This window comes from Leucopleurus acutus (assembly GCF_964270905.1).
Source record: "Leucopleurus acutus genome assembly, chromosome: 5".
NCBI classification, from domain to species: Eukaryota; Metazoa; Chordata; class Mammalia; order Artiodactyla; family Delphinidae; genus Leucopleurus; species Leucopleurus acutus.
This window is the reverse complement of record NC_139147.1, coordinates 109,870,928-109,889,339: the sequence shown is the minus strand read 5'-3', so window position 1 is coordinate 109,889,339 and position 18,412 is coordinate 109,870,928.

The window sequence follows — 18,412 nt, the reverse complement described above, 5'->3', positions numbered from 1 at the left end:
AGGTGAGGGTACGACAACGCTTTAGGGGGAGCGTACGTGTGAGGGCGCGGGTTAGTGTGAGCGTATGGGTTAGGATTAGGGGACGGGTGAGGGGAAGGCTTCGGGGAAGGGTTAGGGTTAGGGTTCGGGCTAGGGTTTGGGTTAGGGGACGGGGACGGTTTAGGGTCCAGGTGAGGGTACGACAACGGTTTAGGGGGAGCGTACATGTGAGGGCGCGGGTTAGTGTGAGCGTACGGGTTACGATTAGGGGACGGGTGAGGGGAAGGCTTCGGGGAAGGGTTAGGGTTAGGGTTCGGGCTAGGGTTAGGGTTAGGGGACGGGGACTGTTTAGGGTCCAGGTGAGGGTACGACAACGCTTTACGGGGAGCGTACGTGTGAGGGCGCGGGTTAGTGTGAGCGTACGGGTTAGGATTAGGGGACGGGTGAGGGGAAGGCTTCGGGGAAGGGTTAGGGTTAGGGTTCGGGCTAGGGTGAGGGTTAGGGGACGGGGACGGTTTAGGGTCCAGGTGAGGGTACGACAACGGTTTAGGGGGAGCGTACGTGTGAGGGCGCGGGTTAGTGTGAGCGTACGGGTTAGGATTAGGGGACGGGTGAGGGGAAGGCTTCGGGGAAGTGTTAGGGTTAGGGTTCGGGCTAGGGTTAGGGTTAGGGGATGGGGACGGTTTAGGGTCCAGTAGACGGTAGGACAACGGTTTAGGGGGAGCGTACGTGTGAGGGTGCGGGTTAGTGTGAGCGTACGGGTTAGGATTAGGGGACGGGTGAGGGGAAGGCTTCGGGGAAGGGTTAGGGTTAGGGTTCGGGCTAGGGTTAGGGTTAGGGGACGGGGACGGTTTAGAGTCCAGGTGAGGGTACGACAACACTGTAGGGGGAGCGTACGTGTGAGGGCGCGGGTTAGTGTGAGCGTACGGGTTAGGATTAGAGGACAGCTGAGGGGAAGGCTTCGGGGAAGGGTTAGGGTTAGGGTTCGGGCTAAGGTTAGGGTAAGGGGACGGGGACGGTTTAGTGTCCAGGTGACGGTACGACAACGGTTTAGGGGGAGCGTACGTGTGAGGGCGCGGGTTAGTGTGAGCGTACGGGTTAGGATTAGGGGACGGGTGAGGGGAAGGCTTCGGGGAAGGGTTAGGGTTAGGGTTCGGGCTACGGTTAGGGTTAGCGGACGGCGACGGTTTAGGGTCGAGGTGAGGGTACGACAACGCTTTAGGGGGAGCGTACGTGTGAGGATGCGGGTTAGTGTGAGCGTACGGGTTAGGATTAGGGGACGGGTGAGGGGAAGGCTTCGGGGAAGGGTTAGGGTTAGGGTTCGGGCTTGGGTTAGGGTTAGGGGACGGGGACGGTTTAGGGTCCCGGTGAGGGTACGACAACGGTTTAGGGGGAGCATACGTGTGAGGGCGTGGGTTAGTGTGAGCGTACGAATTAGGATTAGGGGACGGGTGAGGGGAAGGCTTCGGGGAAGGGTTAGGGTTAGGGTTTGGGCTAGGGTTAGGGTTAGGGGACGGGGACGGTTTAGGGTCCAGGTTAGGGTACGAAAACGGTTTAGGGGGAGCGTACATGTGAGGGCAGGGGATAGTGTGAGCGTACGGGTTAGGATTAGGGGACGGGTGAGGGGAAGGCTTCGGGGAAGGTTAGGGTTAGGGTTCGGGCTAGCGTTAGGGTTAGGGGACGGGGACGGTTTAGGGTCCAGGTGAGGGTATTACAACGGTTTAGGGGGAGCGTACGTGTGAGGGCGCGGGTTAGTGTGAGCGTACGGGTTAGGATTGTGGGACTGGTGAGGGGAAGGCTTCGGGGAAGAGTTAAGGTTAGGGTTCGGGCTAGGGTTAGGGTTAGGGGACGGTGACGGTTTAGGGTCCAGGTGAGGGTACGACAACGGTTTAGGGGGAGCGTACATGTGAGGGCGCGGGTTAGTGTGAGCGTACGGTTTAGGATTAGGGGACGGGTGAGGGGAAGGCTTCGGGGAAGGGTTAGGGTTAGGGTTCGGGCTAGGGTTAGGGTTAGGGGACGGGGACTGTTTAGGGTCCAGGTGAGGGTACGACAACGGTTTACGGGGAGCGTACGTGTGAGGGTGCGGGATAGTATGAGCGTACGGGTTAGGATTAGGGGACGGGTGAGGGGAAGGTTTCGGGGATGGGTTAGGGTTAGGGGACGGGGACGGTTTAGGGTCTACATAAGGGTACGACAATGATTTAGGGGGAGCGCACATGTGAGGGCGCGGGTTAGTGTGAGCGTACGGGTTAGGATTAGGGGACGGGTGAGGGGAAGGTTTCGGGGAAGGGTTAGGGTTATGGTTCGGGCTTGTGTTAGGTTTAGGGGACGGGGACGGTTTAGGGTCCAGGTGAGGGTACGACAACGGTTTAGGGGGAGCGTACGTGTGAGGGCGCGGGTTAGTGTGAGCGTACGGGTTAGGATTAGGGGACTGGTGAGAGGAAGACTTCGGGGAAGGGTTAGGGTTAGGGTTCGGGCTAGGGTTAGGGTTAGGGGGCGGGGACGGTTTAGGGTCCAGGTGAGTGTATGACACCGGTTTAGGGGGAGCGTACGTGTGAGGGCGCGGGTTAGTGTGAGAGTACGGGTTAGGATTGTGGGACTGGTGAGGGGAAGGCTTCGGGGAAGGGTTAGGGTTAGGGTTTGGGTTAGGGTTAGGGTTAGGGGATGGGGACTGTTTAGGGTCCAGGTGAGGGTACGACAACGGTTTAGGGGGAGCGTACGTGTGAGGGCGTGGGTTAGTGTGAGCGTACGGGTTAGGATTAGGGGACGGGTGAGGGGAAGGCTTCGGGGAAGGGTTAGGTTTAGGGTTCGGGCTAGGGTTAGGGTTAGGGGATGGGGACGGTTTAGGGTCCAGGTGAGGGTACGACAACGGTTTAGGGGGAGCGTACGTGTGAGGGCGCGGGTTAGTGTGAGCGTACGGGTTAGGATTAGGGGACGGGTGAGGGGAAGGCTTCGGGGAAGGGTTAGGGTTCGGGCTAGGGTTAGGGTTAGGGTTAGGGGACGGGGACGGTTTAGGGTCCAAGTGAGTGTATGACAACGGTTTAGGGGGAGCGTACGTGTGAGGGCGCGGGTTAGTGTGAGCGTACGGGTTAGGATTGTGGGACTGGTGAGGGGAAGACTTCGGGGAAGGGTTAGGGTTAGGGTTCGGGCTAGGGTTAGGGTTAGGGGATGGGGACTGTTTAGGGTCCAGGTGAGGGTACGACAACGGTTTACGGGGAGCGTACGTTTGAGGGCGTGGGTTAGTGTGAGCGTACAGATTAGGATTAGGGGACGGGTTAGGGGAAGGCTTCGGGGAAGGGTTAGGTTTAGGGTTCGGGCTAGGGTTAGGGTTAGGGGATGGGGACGGTTTAGGGTCAAGGTGAGGGTACGACAACGCATTGGGGGAGCGTACGTGTGAGAGCGCGGGTTAGTGTGAGCGTACGAGTTAGGATTAGGGGACGGGTGAGGGGAAGGCTTCGGGGAAGGGTTAAGGTTAGGGTTTTGTCTAGGGTTAGGGTTAGGGGACGGGGACGGTTTAGGGTCCAGGTGAGGGTACGACAACGGTTTAGGGGGAGCGTACCTATGAGGGCGCGGGTTAGTGTGAGCGTACGGGTTAGGATTAGGGGACGGGTGAGGGGAAGGCTTCGGGGAAGGGTTAGGGTTTGGGTTCGGGCTAGGGCTAGGGTTAGGGGACGGGGACGGTTTAGGGTCCAGGTGAGGGTACGACAACGCTTTAGGGGGAGCGTACGTGTGAGAGCGCGGGTTAGTGTGAGCGTACGGGTTAGGATTAGGGGACGGGTGAGGGGAAGGCTTCGGGAAAGGGTTAGGGTTAGGGTTCGGGCTATGGTTAGGGTTAGGGGACAGGGACGGTTTAGGGTCCAGGTGAGGGTACGACAACGGTTTAGGGGGAGCGTACATGTGAGGGTAGGGGATAGTGTGAGCGTAAGGGTTAGGATTAGGGGACGGGTGAGGGGAAGGCTTCGGTGAAGGGTTACGTTTAGGGTTCGTGCTAGGGTTAGGGTTAGGGGACGGGGACGGTTTAGGGTCCAGATAAGGGTACGACAACGGTTTAGGGGGAGCGTACGTGTGAGGGCGCGGGTTAGTGTGAGCGTACGGGTTAGGATTGTGGGACTGGTGAGGGGAAGGCTTCGGGGAAGGGTTAAGGTTACGGTTCGGGCTAGGGTTAGGGTTAGGGGACGGGGATGGTTTAGGGTCCAGGTGAGGGTATGACAACGGTTTAGGGGGAGCGTACATGTGAGGGCACGGGTTAGTGTGAGCGTACGTTTTAGGATTAGGGGACGGGTGAGGGGAAGGCTTCGGGGAAGGGTTAGGGTTAGGGTTCGGTCTAGGGTTAGGGTTAGGGGACGGGGACTGTTTAGGGTCCAGGTGATGGTACGACAACGCTTTACGGGGAGCGTACGTGTGAGGGCGCGGGTTAGTGTGAGCGTACGGGTTAGGATTAGGAGACGGGTGAGGCGAAGGCTTCGGGGAAGGGTTAGGGTTAGGGGACGGGGACGGTTTAGGGTCCACATAAGGGTACGACAACGGTTTAGGGGGAGCGTACATGTGAGGGCGCGGGTTAGTGTGAGCGTACGGGTTAGGATTAGGGGACGGGTGAGGGGAAGGTTTCGGGGAAGGGTTAGGGTTATGGTTCGGGCTTGTGTTAGGTTTAGGGGACGGGGACGGTTTAGGGGCCAGGTGAGGGTACGACAACGGTTTAGGGGGAGCGTACGTGTGAGGGCGCGGGTTAGTGTGAGCGTACGGGTTAGGATTAGGGGACTGGTGAGAGGAAGGCTTCGGGGAAGGGTTAGGGTTAGGGTTCGGGCTAGGGTTAGGGTTAGGGGACGGGGACGGTTTAGGGTCCAGGTGAGTGTATGACACCGGTTTAGGGGGAGTGTACGTGTGAGGGCGCGGGTTAGTGTGAGCGTACGGGTTAGGATTGTGGGACTGGTGAGGGGAAGGCTTCTGGGAAGGGTTAGGGTTAGGGTTTGGGCTAGGGTTAGGGTTAGGGGATGGGGACTGTTTAGGGTCTAGGTGAGGGTATGACAACGGTTTAGGGGAAGCGTAAGTGTGAGGGCGTGGGTTAGTGTGAGCGTACGGATTAGGATTAGGGGACGGGTGAGGGGAAGGCTTCGGGGAAGGGTTAAGGTTAGGGTTCGGGCTAGGGTTAGGGTTAAGGGATGGGGACGGTTTAGGGTCCAGGTGAGGGTACGACAACGGTTTAGGGGGAGCGTACGTGTGAGGGCGCGGGTTAGTGTGAGCGTACGGGTTAGGATTAGGGGACGGGTGAGGGGAAGGCTTCGGGGAAGGGTTAGGGTTAGGGTTCGGGCTAGGGTTAGGGGACGGGGACGGGGACGGTTTAAGGTCCAGGTGAGGGTACGACAACGCTTTAGGGGGAGCGTACGTGTGAGGGCGCGGGTTAGTGTGAGCGTACGGGTTAGGATTAGGGGACGGTTGAGGGGAAGGCTTCGGGGAAGGGTTAGGGTTCGGGCTTGGGTTAGGGGACGGGGACGGTTTAGGGTCCAGGTGAGGGTACGACAACGCTTTACGGGGAGCGTACGTGTGAGGGCGCGGGTTAGTGTGAGCGTACGGGTTAGGATTAGGGGACGGGTGAGGGGAAGGCTTCGGGGATGGGTTAGGGTTAGGGGACGGGGACGGTTTAGGGTCCACATAAGGGTACGACAACGATTTAGGGGGAGCGTACATGTGAGGGCGCGGGTTAGTGTGAGCGTACGGGTTAGGATTAGGGCACGGGTGAGGGGAAGGCTTCGGGGAAGGGTTACGGTTAGGGTTCGGGCTAGGGTTAGGGTTAGGGGACGGGGACGGTTTAGGGACCAGGTGAGGGCACTACACCGGTTTAGGGGGAGCGTACGTGTGAGGGCGCGGGTTAGTGTGAGCTTACGGCTTAGGATTAGTGGACGGGTGAGGGGAAGGCTTCGGGGAAGGGTTAGGGTTAGGGTTCGGGCTAGGGTTAGGGTTAGGGGACGGGGACGGTTTAGGGTCCAGGTGAGTGTATGACACCGGTTTAGGGGGAGCGTACGTGTGAGGGCGCGGGTTAGTGTGAGAGTACGGGTTAGGATTGTGGGACTGGTGAGGGGAAGGCTTCGGGGAAGGGTTAGGGTTAGGGTTCGGGCTAGGGTTAGGGTTAGGGGATGGGGACTGTTTAGGTTCCAGGTGAGGGTACGACAACGGTTTAGGGGGAGCGTACGTGTGAGGGCGTGGGTTAGTGTGAGCGTACGGATTAGGATTAGGGGACGGGTGAGGGAAAGGCTTCGGGGAAGGATTAGGGTTAGGGTTCGAGCTAGGGTTAGGGTTAGGGGATGGGGACGGTTTAGGGTCTAGGTGAGGGTACGACAACGCTTTAGGGGGAGCGTACGTGTGAGGGCGCGGGTTAGTGTGAGCGTACGGGTTAGGATTAGGGGACGGGTGAGGGGAAGGCTTCGGGGAAGGGTTAAGGTTAGGGTGCGGGCTAGGGTTAGGGTTAGGGGATGGGGAAGGTTTAGGGTCCAGGTGAGGGTACGACAACGGTTTAGGGGGAGCGTACGTGTGAGGGCACGGGTTAGTGTGAGCGTACGGGTTAGGATTAGGGGACGGGTGAGGGGAAGGCTTCGGGAAAGGGTTAGGGTTAGGGTTCGGGCTAGGGTTAGGGTTAGGGGACGGGGACGGTTTAGGGTCCAGGTGAGGGTACGACAACGGTTTAGAGGGAGCGTACGTGTGAGGGCGCGGGTTAGGGTGAGCATACGGTTTAGTATTAGGGGACGGGTGAGGGGAAGGCTTCGGGGAAGGGATAGGGTTAGGGTTCGGGCTAGGGTTAGGGCTAGGGGACGGGGACGGTTTAGGGTCCACTAGAGGGTACGACAACGGTTTATGGGGAGCGTACGTGTGAGGGCGCGGGTTAGTGTGAGCGTATGGGTTAGGATTAGGGGACGGGTGAGGGGAAGGCTTCGGGGAAGGGTTAGGGTTAGGGTTCGGGCTAGGGTTAGGGTTAGGGGACGGGGACGGTTTAGGGTCCAGGTGAGGGTACGACAACGCTTTAGGGGGAGCTTACGTGTGAGGGCGCGGGTTAGTGTGAGCGTACGGGTTAGGATTAGGGGACGGGTGAGGGGAAGGCTTCGTGGAAGGGTTAAGGTTAGGGTTCGGGCTAGGGTTAGGGTTAAGGGACGGGGACGGTTAGGGTCCAGGTGAGGGTACGACAACGGTTTAGGGGGAGCGTACGTGTGAGGGCGCGGGTTAGTGTGAGCGTACGGGTTAGGATTAGGGGACGGGTGAGGGGAAGGCTTCGGGGAATGGTTAGGGTTAGAGTTCGGGCTAGGGTTAGGGGACGGGGACGGGGACGGTTTAGGGTCCAGGTGAGGGTACGACAACGCTTTACGGGGAGCGTACGTGTGAGGGCGCGGGTTAGTGTGAGCGTACGGGTTAGGATTAGGGGACGGGTGAGGGGAAGGCTTCGGGGAAGGGTTAGGGTTAGGGTTCGGGCTAGGGTTAGGGTTAGGGGACGGGGACGGTTTAGGGTCCAGGTGAGGGTACGACAACGCTTTAGGGGAAGCGTACGTGTGAGGGCGCGGGTTAGTGTGAGCGTACGGGTTAGGATTAGGGGACGGGTGAGGGGAAGGCTTCGGGGAAGGGTTAGGGTTAGGGTTCGGGCTAGGGTTAGGGTTAAGGTTAGGGGACGGTTTAGGGTCCAGGTGAGGGTACGACAACGGTTTAGGGGGAGCGTACGTGTGAGGGCGTGGGTTAATGTGAGCGTACGGGTTAGGATTAGGGGACGGGTGAGGGGAAGGCTTCGGGGAAGGGTTAGGGTTAGGGTTCGGGCTAGGGTTAGGGTTAGGGGACGGTGACGGTTTAGGGTCCAGGTGAGGGTACGACAATGCTTTAGGGGGAGCGTACGTGTGAGGGCGCGGGTTAGTGTGAGCGTACGGGTTAGGATTAGGGGACGGGTGAGGGGAAGGATTCAGGGAAGGGTTAGGGTTAGGGTGCGGACTAGGGTTAGGGTTAGGGCATGGGGAAGGTTTAGGGTCCAGGTGAGGGTACGACAACGGTTTAGGGGGAGCGTACGTGTGAGGGCACGGGTTAGTGTGAGCGTACGGGTTAGGATTAGGGGACGGGTGAGGGGAAGGCTTTGGGGAAGGGTTAGGGTTAGGGCTCGGGCTAGGGTTAGGGTTAGGGGACGCTGACGGTTTAGGGTCCAGGTGAGGGTACGACAATGCTTTAGGGAGAGCGTACGTGTGAAGGCGCGGGTTAGTGTGAGCGTACGGGTTAGGATTAGGGGACGGGTGAGGGGAAGGCTTCGGGGAAGGGTTAGGTGTAGGGTTTGGCTAGGGTTAGGTTAGGGGACGGGGACGGTTTAGGGTCCATTAGAGGGTACGACAACGGTTTAGGGGGAGCGTACGTGTGAGGGCGTGGGTTAGTGTGAGCGTATGGGTTAGCATTAGGGGACGGGTGAGGGGAAGGCTTCGGGGATGGGTTAGGGTTAGTGTTCGGGCTAGGGTTAGGGTTAGGGGACGGGGACGGTTTAGGGTCCAGGTGAGGGTACGACAACACTTTAGGGGGAGCGTACGTGTGAGGGCGCGGGTTAGTGTGAGCGTACGGGTTAGGATTAGGGGACGGGTGAGGGGAAGGCTTCGGAGAAGGGTTATGGTTAGGGGACGGGGACGGTTTAGGGTCCAGCTGAGGGTACGACAACGGTTTAGGGGGAGCGTACATGTGAGGGTAGAGGATAGTGTGAGCGTAAGGGTTAGGATTAGGGGACGGGTGAGGGGAAGGCTTCGGGGAAGGGTTACGTTTAGGGTTCGTGCGAGGGTTAGGGTTAGGGGACGGGGACGGTTTAGGGTCCAGATAAGGGTACGACAACGGTTTAGGGGGAGCGTACGTGTGAGGGCACGGGTTAGTGTCAGCGTACGGTTTAGGATTAGGGGACGGGTGAGGGGAAGGCTTCGGGGAAGTGTTAGGGTTAGGGTTCGGGCTAGGGTTAGGGTTAGGGGACGGGGACTGTTTAGGGTCCAGGTGAGGGTACGACAACGCTTTACGGGGAGCGTACGTGTGAGGGTGCGGGATAGTGTGAGCGTACGGGTTAGGATTAGGGGACGGGTGAGGGGAAGGTTTCGGGGATGGGTTAATGTTAGGGGACGGGGACGGTTTAGGGTCCACATAAGGGTACGACAACGGTTTAGGGGGAGCGTACATGTGAGGGCGCGGTTTAGTGTGAGCGTACGGGTTAGGATTAGGGGACGGGTGAGGGGAAGGTTTCGGGGAAGGGTTAGGGTTATGGTTCGGGCTTGTGTTAGGTTTAGGGGACGGGGATGGTTTAGGGTCCAGGTGAGGGTACGACAACGGTTTAGGGGGAGCGTACGTGTGAGGGCGCGGGTTAGTGTGAGCGTACGGGTTAGGATTAGGGGACTGGTGAGAGGAAGACTTCGGGGAAGGGTTAGGGTTAGGGTTCGGGCTAGGGTTAGGGTTAGGGGGCGGGGACGGTTTAGGGTCCAGGTGAGTGTATGACACCGGTTTAGGGGGAGCGTACGTGTGAGGGCGCGGGTTAGTGTGAGAGTACGGGTTAGGATTGTGGGACTGGTGAGGGGAAGGCTTCGGGGAAGGGTTAGGGTTAGGGTTCGGGCTAGGGTTAGGGTTAGGCGATGGGGACTGTTTAGGGTCCAGGTGAGGGTACGACAACGATTTAGGGGGAGCGTACGTGTGAGGGCGTGGGTTAGTGTGAGCGTACGGGTTAGGATTAGGGGACGGGTGAGGGGAAGGCTTCGGGGAAGGGTTAGGTTTAGGGTTCGGGCTAGGGTTAGGGTTAGGGGATGGGGACGGTTTAGCGTCCAGGTGAGAGTACGACAACGCTTTAGGGGGAGCGTACGTGTGAGGGCGCGGGTTAGTGTGAGCGTACGGGTTAGGATTAGGGGACGGGTGAGGGGAAGGCTTCGGGGAAGGGTTAGGGTTCGGGCTAGGGTTAGGGTTAGGGGACGGGGACGGTTTAGGGTCCAAGTGAGTGTATGACAACGGTTTAGGGGGAGCGTACGTGTGAGGGCGCGGGTTAGTGTGAGCGTACGGGTTAGGATTGTGGGACTGGTGAGGGGAAGGCTTCGGGGAAGGGTTAGGGTTAGGGTTCGGGCTAGGGTTAGGGTTAGGGGATGGGGACTGTTTAGGGTCCAGGTGAGGGTACGACAACGGTTTACGGGGAGCGTACGTTTGAGGGCGTGGGTTAGTGTGAGCGTACAGATTAGGATTAGGGGACGGGTTAGGGGAAGGCTTCGGGGAAGGGTTAGGTTTAGGGTTCGGGCTAGGGTTAGGGTTAGGGGATGGGGACGGTTTAGGGTCAAGGTGAGGGTACGACAACGCATTAGGGGGAGCGTACGTGTGAGAGTGCGGGTTAGTGTGAGCGTACGAGTTAGGATTAGGGGACGGGTGAGGGGAAGGCTTCGGGGAAGGGTTAAGGTTAGGGTTCGGGCTAGGGTTAGGGTTAGGGGATGGGGACGGTTTAGGGTCCAGGTGAGGGTACGACAACGGTTTAGGGGGAGCGTACGTGTGAGTGTGCGTGTTAGTGTGAGCGTACGGGTTAGGATTAGGGGACAGGTGAGGGGAAGGCTTCGGGGAAGGGTTAGGGTTAGGGTTCGGTCTAGGGTTAGGGTTAGGGGACGGGGACGGTTTAGGGTCCAGGTGAGTGTATGACACCGGTTTAGGGGGAGTGTACGTGTGAGGGCGCGGGTTAGTGTGAGAGTACGGGTTAGGATTGTGGGACTGGTGAGGGGAAGGCTTCGGGGAAGGGTTAGGGTTAGGGTTCGGGCTAGGGTTAGGGTTAGGGGATGGGGACTGTTTAGGGTCTAGGTGAGGGTACGACAACGGTTTAGGGGGAGCGTACGTGTGAGGGCGTGGGTTAGTGTGAGCGTACGGATTAGGATTAGGGGACGGGTGAGGGGAAGGCTTCGGGGAAGGGTTAGGGTTAGGGTTCGGGCTAGGGTTAGGGTTAGGGGATGGTGACGGTTTAGGGTCCAGGTGAGGGTACGACAATGCTTTAGGGGGAGCGTACGTGTGAGGGCGCGGGTTAGTGTGAGCGTACGGGTTAGGATTAGGGGACGGGTGAGGGGAAGGCTTCGGGAAAGGGTTAGGGTTAGGTTTCGGGCTATGGTTAGGGTTAGGGGACCGGGACGGTTTAGGGTCCAGGTTAGGGTACGACAACGGTTTAGGGGGAGCGTACATGTGAGGGCAGGGGATAGTGTGAGCGTACGGGTTAGGATTAGGGGACGGGTGAGGGGAAGGCTCGGGGAAGGTTAGGGTTAGGGTTCGGGCTAGGGTTAGGGTTAGGGGACGGGGACGGTTTAGGGTCCAGGTGAGGGTATTACAACGGTTTAGGGGGAGCGTACGTGTGAGGGCGCGGGTTAGTGTGAGCGTACGGGTTAGGATTGTGGGACGGGTGAGGGGAAGGCTTCGGGGAAGGGTTAAGGTTAGGGTTCGGGCTAGGGTTAGGGTTAGGGGACGGGGACGCTTTAGGGTCCAGGTGAGGGTACGACAACGGTTTAGGGGGAGCGTACATGTGAGGGCACGGGTTAGTGTGAGCGTACGGTTTAGGATTAGGGGACAGGTGAGGGGAAGGCTTCGGGGAAGGGTTAGGGTTAGGGTTCGGGCTAGGGTTAGGGTTAGGGGACGGGGACTGTTTAGGGTCCAGGTGAGGGTACGACAACGCTTTACGGGGAGCGTACGTGTGAGGGCGCGGGATAGTGTGAGCGTACGGGTTAGGATTAGGGGACGGGTGAGGGGAAGGTTTCGGGGATGGGTTAGGGTTAGGGGACGGGGACGGTTTAGGGTCCACATAAGGGTACGACAACGATTTAGGGGGAGCGTACATGTGATGGCGCGGGTTAGTGTGAGCGTACGGGTTAGGATTAGGGGCGGGTGAGGGGAAGGTTTCGGGGAAGGGTTAGGGTTATGGTTCGGGCTTGTGTTAGGTTTAGGGGACGGGGACGGTTTAGGGTCCAGGTGAGGGTACGACAACGGTTTAGGGGGAGCGTACGTGTGAGGGCGCGGGTTAGTGTGAGCGTACGGGTTAGGATTAGGGGACTGGTGAGAGGAAGACTTCGGGGAAGGGTTAGGGTTAGGGTTCGGGCTAGGGTTAGGGTTAGGGGGCGGGGACGGTTTAGGGTCCAGATGAGTGTATGACACCGGTTTAGGGGGAGCGTACGTGTGAGGGCGCGGGTTAGTGTGAGAGTACGGGTTAGGATTGTGGGACTGGTGAGGGGAAGGCTTCGGGGAAGGGTTAGGGTTAGGGTTCGGGCTAAGGTTAGGGTTAGGGGACGGGGACGGTTTAGGGTCGAGGTGAGGGTACGACAACGCTTTAGGGGGAGCGTACATGTGAGGGCGCGGGTTAGTGTGAGCGTACGTTTTAGGATTAGGGGACGGGTGAGGGGAAGGCTTCGGGGAAGGGTTAGGGTTAGGGTTCGGTCTAGGGTTAGGGTTAGGGGACGGGGACTGTTTAGGGTCCAGGAGAGGGTACGACAACGCTTTACGGGGAGCGTACGTATGAGGGCGCGGGTTAGTGTGAGCGTACGGGTTAGGATTAGGGGACGGGTGAGTGGAAGGCTTCGGGGAAGGGTTAGGGTGAGGGGACGGGGACGGTTTAGGGTCCACATAAGGGTACGACAACGGCTTAGGGGGAGCGTACATGTGAGGGCGCGGGTTAGTGTGAGCGTACGGGTTAGGATTAGGGGACGGGTGAGGGGAAGGTTTCGGGGAAGGGTTAGGGTTATGGTTCGGGCTTGTGTTAGGTTTAGGGGACGGGGACGGTTTAGGGGCCAGGTGAGGGTACGACAACGGTTTAGGGGGAGCGTACGTGTGAGGGCGCGGGTTAGTGTGAGCGTACGGGTTAGGATTAGGGGACTGGTGAGAGGAAGGCTTCAGGGAAGGGTTAGGGTTAGGGTTCGGGCTAGGGTTAGGGTTAGGGGATGGGGACTGTTTAGGGTCTAGGTGAGGGTACGACAACTGTTTAGGGGGAGCGTAAGTGTGAGGGCGTGGGTTAGTGTGAGCGTACGGATTAGGATTAGGGGACGGGTGAGGGGAAGGCTTCGGGGAAGGGTTAAGGTTAGGGTTCGTGCTAGGGTTAGGGTTAAGGGATGGGGACGGTTTAGGGTCCAGGTGAGGGTACGACAACGGTTTAGGGGGAGCGTACGTGTGAGGGCGCAGGTTAGTGTGAGCGTACGGGTTAGGATTAGGGGACGGGTGAGGGGAAGGCTTCGGGGAAGGGTTAGGGTTCGGGCTTGGGTTAGGGGACGGGGACGGTTTAGGGTCCAGGTGAGGGTACGAGAACGCTTTACGGGGAGCGTACGTGTGAGGGCGCGGGTTAGTGTGAGCGTACGGGTTAGGATTAGGGGACGGGTGAGGGGAAGGCTTCGGGGAAGGGTTAGGGTTAGGGTTCGGGCTAGGGTTAGGGTTAGGGGACGGGGACGGTTTAGGGTCCAGGTGAGGGTACGACAACGCTTTAGGGGAAGCGTACGTGTGAGGGCGCGGGTTAGTGTGAGCGTACGGGTTAGGATTAGGGCACGGGTGAGGGGAAGGCTTCGGGGAAGGGTTAGGGTTAGGGTTCGGGCTAGGGTTAGGGTTAGGGTTAGGGGACGGTTTAGGGTCCAGGTGAGGGTTCGACAACGGTTTAGGGGGAGCGTACGTGTGAGGGCGCGGGTTAATGTGAGCGTACGGGTTAGGATTAGGGGACGGGTGAGGGGAAGGCTTCGGGGAAGGGTTAGGGTTAGGGTTCGGGCTAGGGTTAGGGTTAGGGGACGGGGACTGTTTAGGGTCCAGGTGAGGGTACGACAACGCTTTACGGGGAGCGTACGTGTGAGGGTGCGGGATAGTATGAGCGTACGGGTTAGGATTAGGGGACGGGTGAGGGGAAGGTTTCGGGGATGGGTTAGGGTTAGGGGACGGGGACGGTTTAGGGTCCACATAAGGGTACGACAACGATTTAGGGGGAGCGTACATGTGAGGGCGCGGGTTAGTGTGAGCGTACGGGTTAGGATTAGGGGACGGGTGAGGGGAAGGTTTCGGGGAAGGGTTAGGGTTATGGTTCGGGCTTGTGTTAGGTTTAGGGGACGGGGACGGTTTAGGGTCCAGGTGAGGGTACGACAACGGTTTAGGGGGAGCGTACGTGTGAGGGCGCGGGTTAGTGTGAGCGTACGGGTTAGGATTAGGGGACTGGTGAGAGGAAGACTTCGGGGAAGGGTTAGGGTTAGGGTTCGGGCTAGGGTTAGGGTTAGGGGGCGGGGACGGTTTAGGGTCCAGGTGAGTGTATGACACCGGTTTAGGGGGAGCGTACGTGTGAGGGCGCGGGTTAGTGTGAGAGTACGGGTTAGGATTGTGGCACTGCTGAGGGGAAGGCTTTGGGGAAGGGTTAGGGTTAGGGTTTGGGCTAGGGTTAGGGTTAGGGGATGGGGACTGTTTAGGGTCCAGGTGAGGGTACGACAACGGTTTAGGGGGAGCGTACGTGTGAGGGCGTGGGTTAGTGTGAGCGTACGGGTTAGGATTAGGGGACGGGTGAGGGGAAGGCTTCGGGGAAGGGTTAGGTTTAGGGTTCGGGCTAGGGTTAGGGTTAGGGGATGGGGACGGTTTAGGGTCCAGGTGAGGGTACGACAACGGTTTAGGGGGAGCGTACGTGTGAGGGCGCGGGTTAGTGTGAGCGTACGGGTTAGGATTAGGGGACGGGTGAGGGGAAGGCTTCGGGGAAGGGTTAGGGTTCGGGCTAGGGTTAGGGTTAGGGGACGGGGACGGTTTAGGGTCCAAGTGAGTGTATGACAACGGTTTAGGGGGAGCATACGTGTGAGGGCGCGGGTTAGTGTGAGCGTACGGGTTAGGATTGTGGGACTGGTGAGGGGAAGACTTCGGGGAAGGGTTAGGGTTAGGGTTCGGGCTAGGGTTAGGGTTAGGGGATGGGGACTGTTTAGGGTCCAGGTGAGGGTACGACAACGGTTTACGGGGAGCGTACGTTTGAGGCCGTGGGTTAGTGTGAGCGTACAGATTAGGATTAGGGGACGGGTTAGGGGAAGGCTTCGGGGAAGGGTTAGGTTTAGGGTTCGGGCTAGGGTTAGGGTTAGGGGATGGGGACGGTTTAGGGTCAAGGTGAGGGTACGACAACGCATTAGGGGGAGCGTACGTGTGAGAGCGTGGGTTAGTGTGAGCGTACGAGTTAGGATTAGGGGACGGGTGAGGGGAAGGCTTCGGGGAAGGGTTAAGGTTAGGGTTCGGTCTAGGGTTAGGGTTAGGGGACGGGGACGGTTTAGGGTCCAGGTGAGGGTACGACAACGGTTTAGGGGGAGCGTACGTATGAGGGCGCGGGTTAGTGTGAGCGTACGGGTTAGGATTAGGGGACGGGTGAGGGGAAGGCTTCGGGGAAGGGTTAGGGTTTGGGTTCGGGCTAGGGCTAGGGTTAGTGGACGGGGACGGTTTAGGGTCAAGGTGAGGGTACGACAACGCTTTAGGGGGAGCGTACGTGTGAGAGCGCGGGTTAGTGTGAGCGTACGGGTTAGGATTAGGGGACGGGTGAGGGGAAGGCTTCGGGAAAGGGTTAGGGTTAGGGTTCGGGCTATGGTTAGGGTTAGGGGACAGGGACGGTTTAGGGTCCAGGTGAGGGTACGACAACGGTTTAGGGGGAGCGTACATGTGAGGGCAGGGGATAGTGTGAGCGTAAGGGTTAGGATTAGGAGACGGGTGAGGGGAAGGCTTCGGTGAAGGGTTACGTTTAGGGTTCGTGCTAGGGTTAGGGTTAGGGGACGGGGACGGTTTAGGGTCCAGATAAGGGTACGACAACGGTTTAGGGGGAGCGTACGTGTGAGGGCGCGGGTTAGTGTGAGCGTACGGGTTAGGATTGTGGGACTGGTGAGGGGAAGGCTTCGGGGAAGGGTTAAGGTTAGGGTTCGGGCTAGGGTTAGGGTTAGGGGACGGGGACGGTTTAGGGTCCAGGTGAGGGTATGACAACGGTTTAGGGGGAGCGTACATGTGAGGGCACGGGTTAGTGTGAGCGTACGTTTTAGGATTAGGGGACGGGTGAGGGGAAGGCTTCGGGGAAGGGTTAGGGTTATGGTTCGGGCTTGTGTTAGGTTTAGGGGACGGGGACGGTTTAGGGGCCAGGTGAGGGTACGACAACGGTTTAGGGGGAGCGTACGTGTGAGGGCGCTGGTTAGTGTGAGCGTACGGGTTAGGATTAGGGGACTGGTGAGAGGAAGGCTTCGGGGAAGGGTTAGGGTTAGGGTTCGGGCTAGGGTTAGGGTTAGGGGACGGGGACGGTTTAGGGTCCAGGTGAGTGTATGACACCGGTTTAGGGGGAGTGTACGTGTGAGGGCGCGGGTTAGTGTGAGATTACGGGTTAGGATTGTGGGACTGGTGAGGGGAAGGCTTCTGGGAAGGGTTAGGGTTAGGGTTTGGGCTAGGGTTAGGGTTAGGGGATGGGGACTGTTTAGGGTGTAGGTGAGGGTATGACAACGGTTTAGGGGGAGCGTACGTGTGAGGGCGTGGGTTAGTGTGAGCGTACGGATTAGGATTAGGGGACGGGTGAGGGGAAGGCTTCGGGGAAGGGTTAAGGTTAGGGTTCGGGCTAGGGTTAGGGTTAAGGGATGGGGACGGTTTAGGGTCCAGGTGAGGGTACGACAACGGTTTAGGGGGAGCGTACGTGTGAGGGCGCGGGTTAGTGTGATCGTACGGGTTAGGATTAGGGGACGGGTGAGGGGAAGGCTTTGGGGAAGTGTTAGGGTTAGGGTTCGGGCTAGGGTTAGGGGATGGGGACGGGGACGGTTTAAGGTCCAGGTGAGGGTACGACAACGCTTTAGGGGGAGCGTACGTGTGAGAGCGCGGGTTAGTGTGAGCGTACGGGTTAGGATTAGCGGACGGGTGAGGGGAAGGCTTCGGGGAAGGGTTAGGGTTCGGGCTTGGGTTAGGGGACGGGGACGGTTTAGGGTCCAGGTGAGGGTACGACAACGCTTTACGGGGAGCGTACGTGTGAGGGCGCGGGTTAGTGTGAGCGTACGGGTTAGGATTAGGGGACGGGTGAGGGGAAGGCTTCGGGGAAGGGTTAGGGTTAGGGTTCGGGCTAGGGTTAGGGTTAGGGGACGGGGACGGTTTAGTGTCCAGGTGAGGGTACGACAACGCTTTAGGGGAAGCGTACGTGTGAGGGCGCGGGTTAGTGTGAGCGTACGGGTTAGGATTAGGGGACGGGTGAGGGGAAGGCTTCGGGGAAGGGTTAGGGTTAGGGTTCGGGCTAGGGTTAGGGTTAGGGTTAGGGGACGGTTTAGGGTCCAGGTGAGGGTTCGACAACGGTTTAAGGGGAGCGTACGTGTGAGGGCGCGGGTTAATGTGAGCGTACGGGTTAGGATTAGGGGACGAGGGAGGGGAAGGCTTCGGGGAAGGGTTAGGGTTAGGGTTCGGGCTAGAGTTAGGGTTAGGGGACGGTGACGGTTTAGGGTCCAGGTGAGGGTACGACAATGCTTTAGGGTGAGCGTACGTGTGAGGGCGCGGGTTAGTGTGAGCGTACGGGTTAGGATTAGGGGACGGGTGAGGGGAAGGCTTCGGGAAAGGGTTAGGGTTAGGTTTCGGGCTATGGTTAGGGTTAGGGGACCGGGACGCTTTAGGGTCCAGGTTAGGAAACGACAACGGTTTAGGGGGAGCGTACGTGTGAGGGCAGGGGATAGTGTGAGCGTACGGGTTAGGATTAGGGGACGGGTGAGGGGAAGGCTTCGGGGAAGGTTAGGGTTAGGGTTCGGGCTAGGGTTAGGGTTAGGGGACGGGGACGGTTTAGGGTCCAGGTGAGGGTATTACAACGGTTTAGGGGGAGCGTACGTGTGAGGGCGCGGGTTAGTGTGAGCGTACGGGTTAGGATTGTGGGACTGGTGAGGGGAAGGCTTCGGGGAAGGGTTAAGGTTAGGGTTCGGGCTAGGGTTAGGGTTAGGGGACGGGGACGGTTTAGGGTCCAGGTGAGGGTACGACAACGGTTTAGGGGGAGCGTACATGTGAGGGCGCGGGTTAGTGTGAGCGTACGGTTTAGGATTAGGGGACGGGTGAGGGGAAGGCTTCGGGGAAGGGTTAGGGTTAGGGTTCGGGCTAGGGTTAGGGTTAGGGGACGGGGACTGTTTAGGGTCCAGGTGAGGGTACGACAACGCTTTACGGGGAGCGTACGTGTGAGGGTGCGGGATAGTGTGAGCGTACGGGTTAGGATTAGGGGACGGGTGAGGGGAAGGTTTCGGGGATGGGTTAGGGTTAGGGGACGGGGACGGTTTAGGGTCCACATAAGGGTACGACAACGATTTAGGGGGAGCGTACATGTGAGGGCGCGGGTTAGTGTGAGCGTACGGGTTAGGATTAGGGGACGGGTGAGGGGAAGGTTTCGGGGAAGGGTTAGGTTTATGGTTCGGGCTTGTGTTAGGTTTAGGGGACGGGGACGGTTTAGGGTCCAGGTGAGGGTACGACAACGGTTTAGGGGGAGCGTACG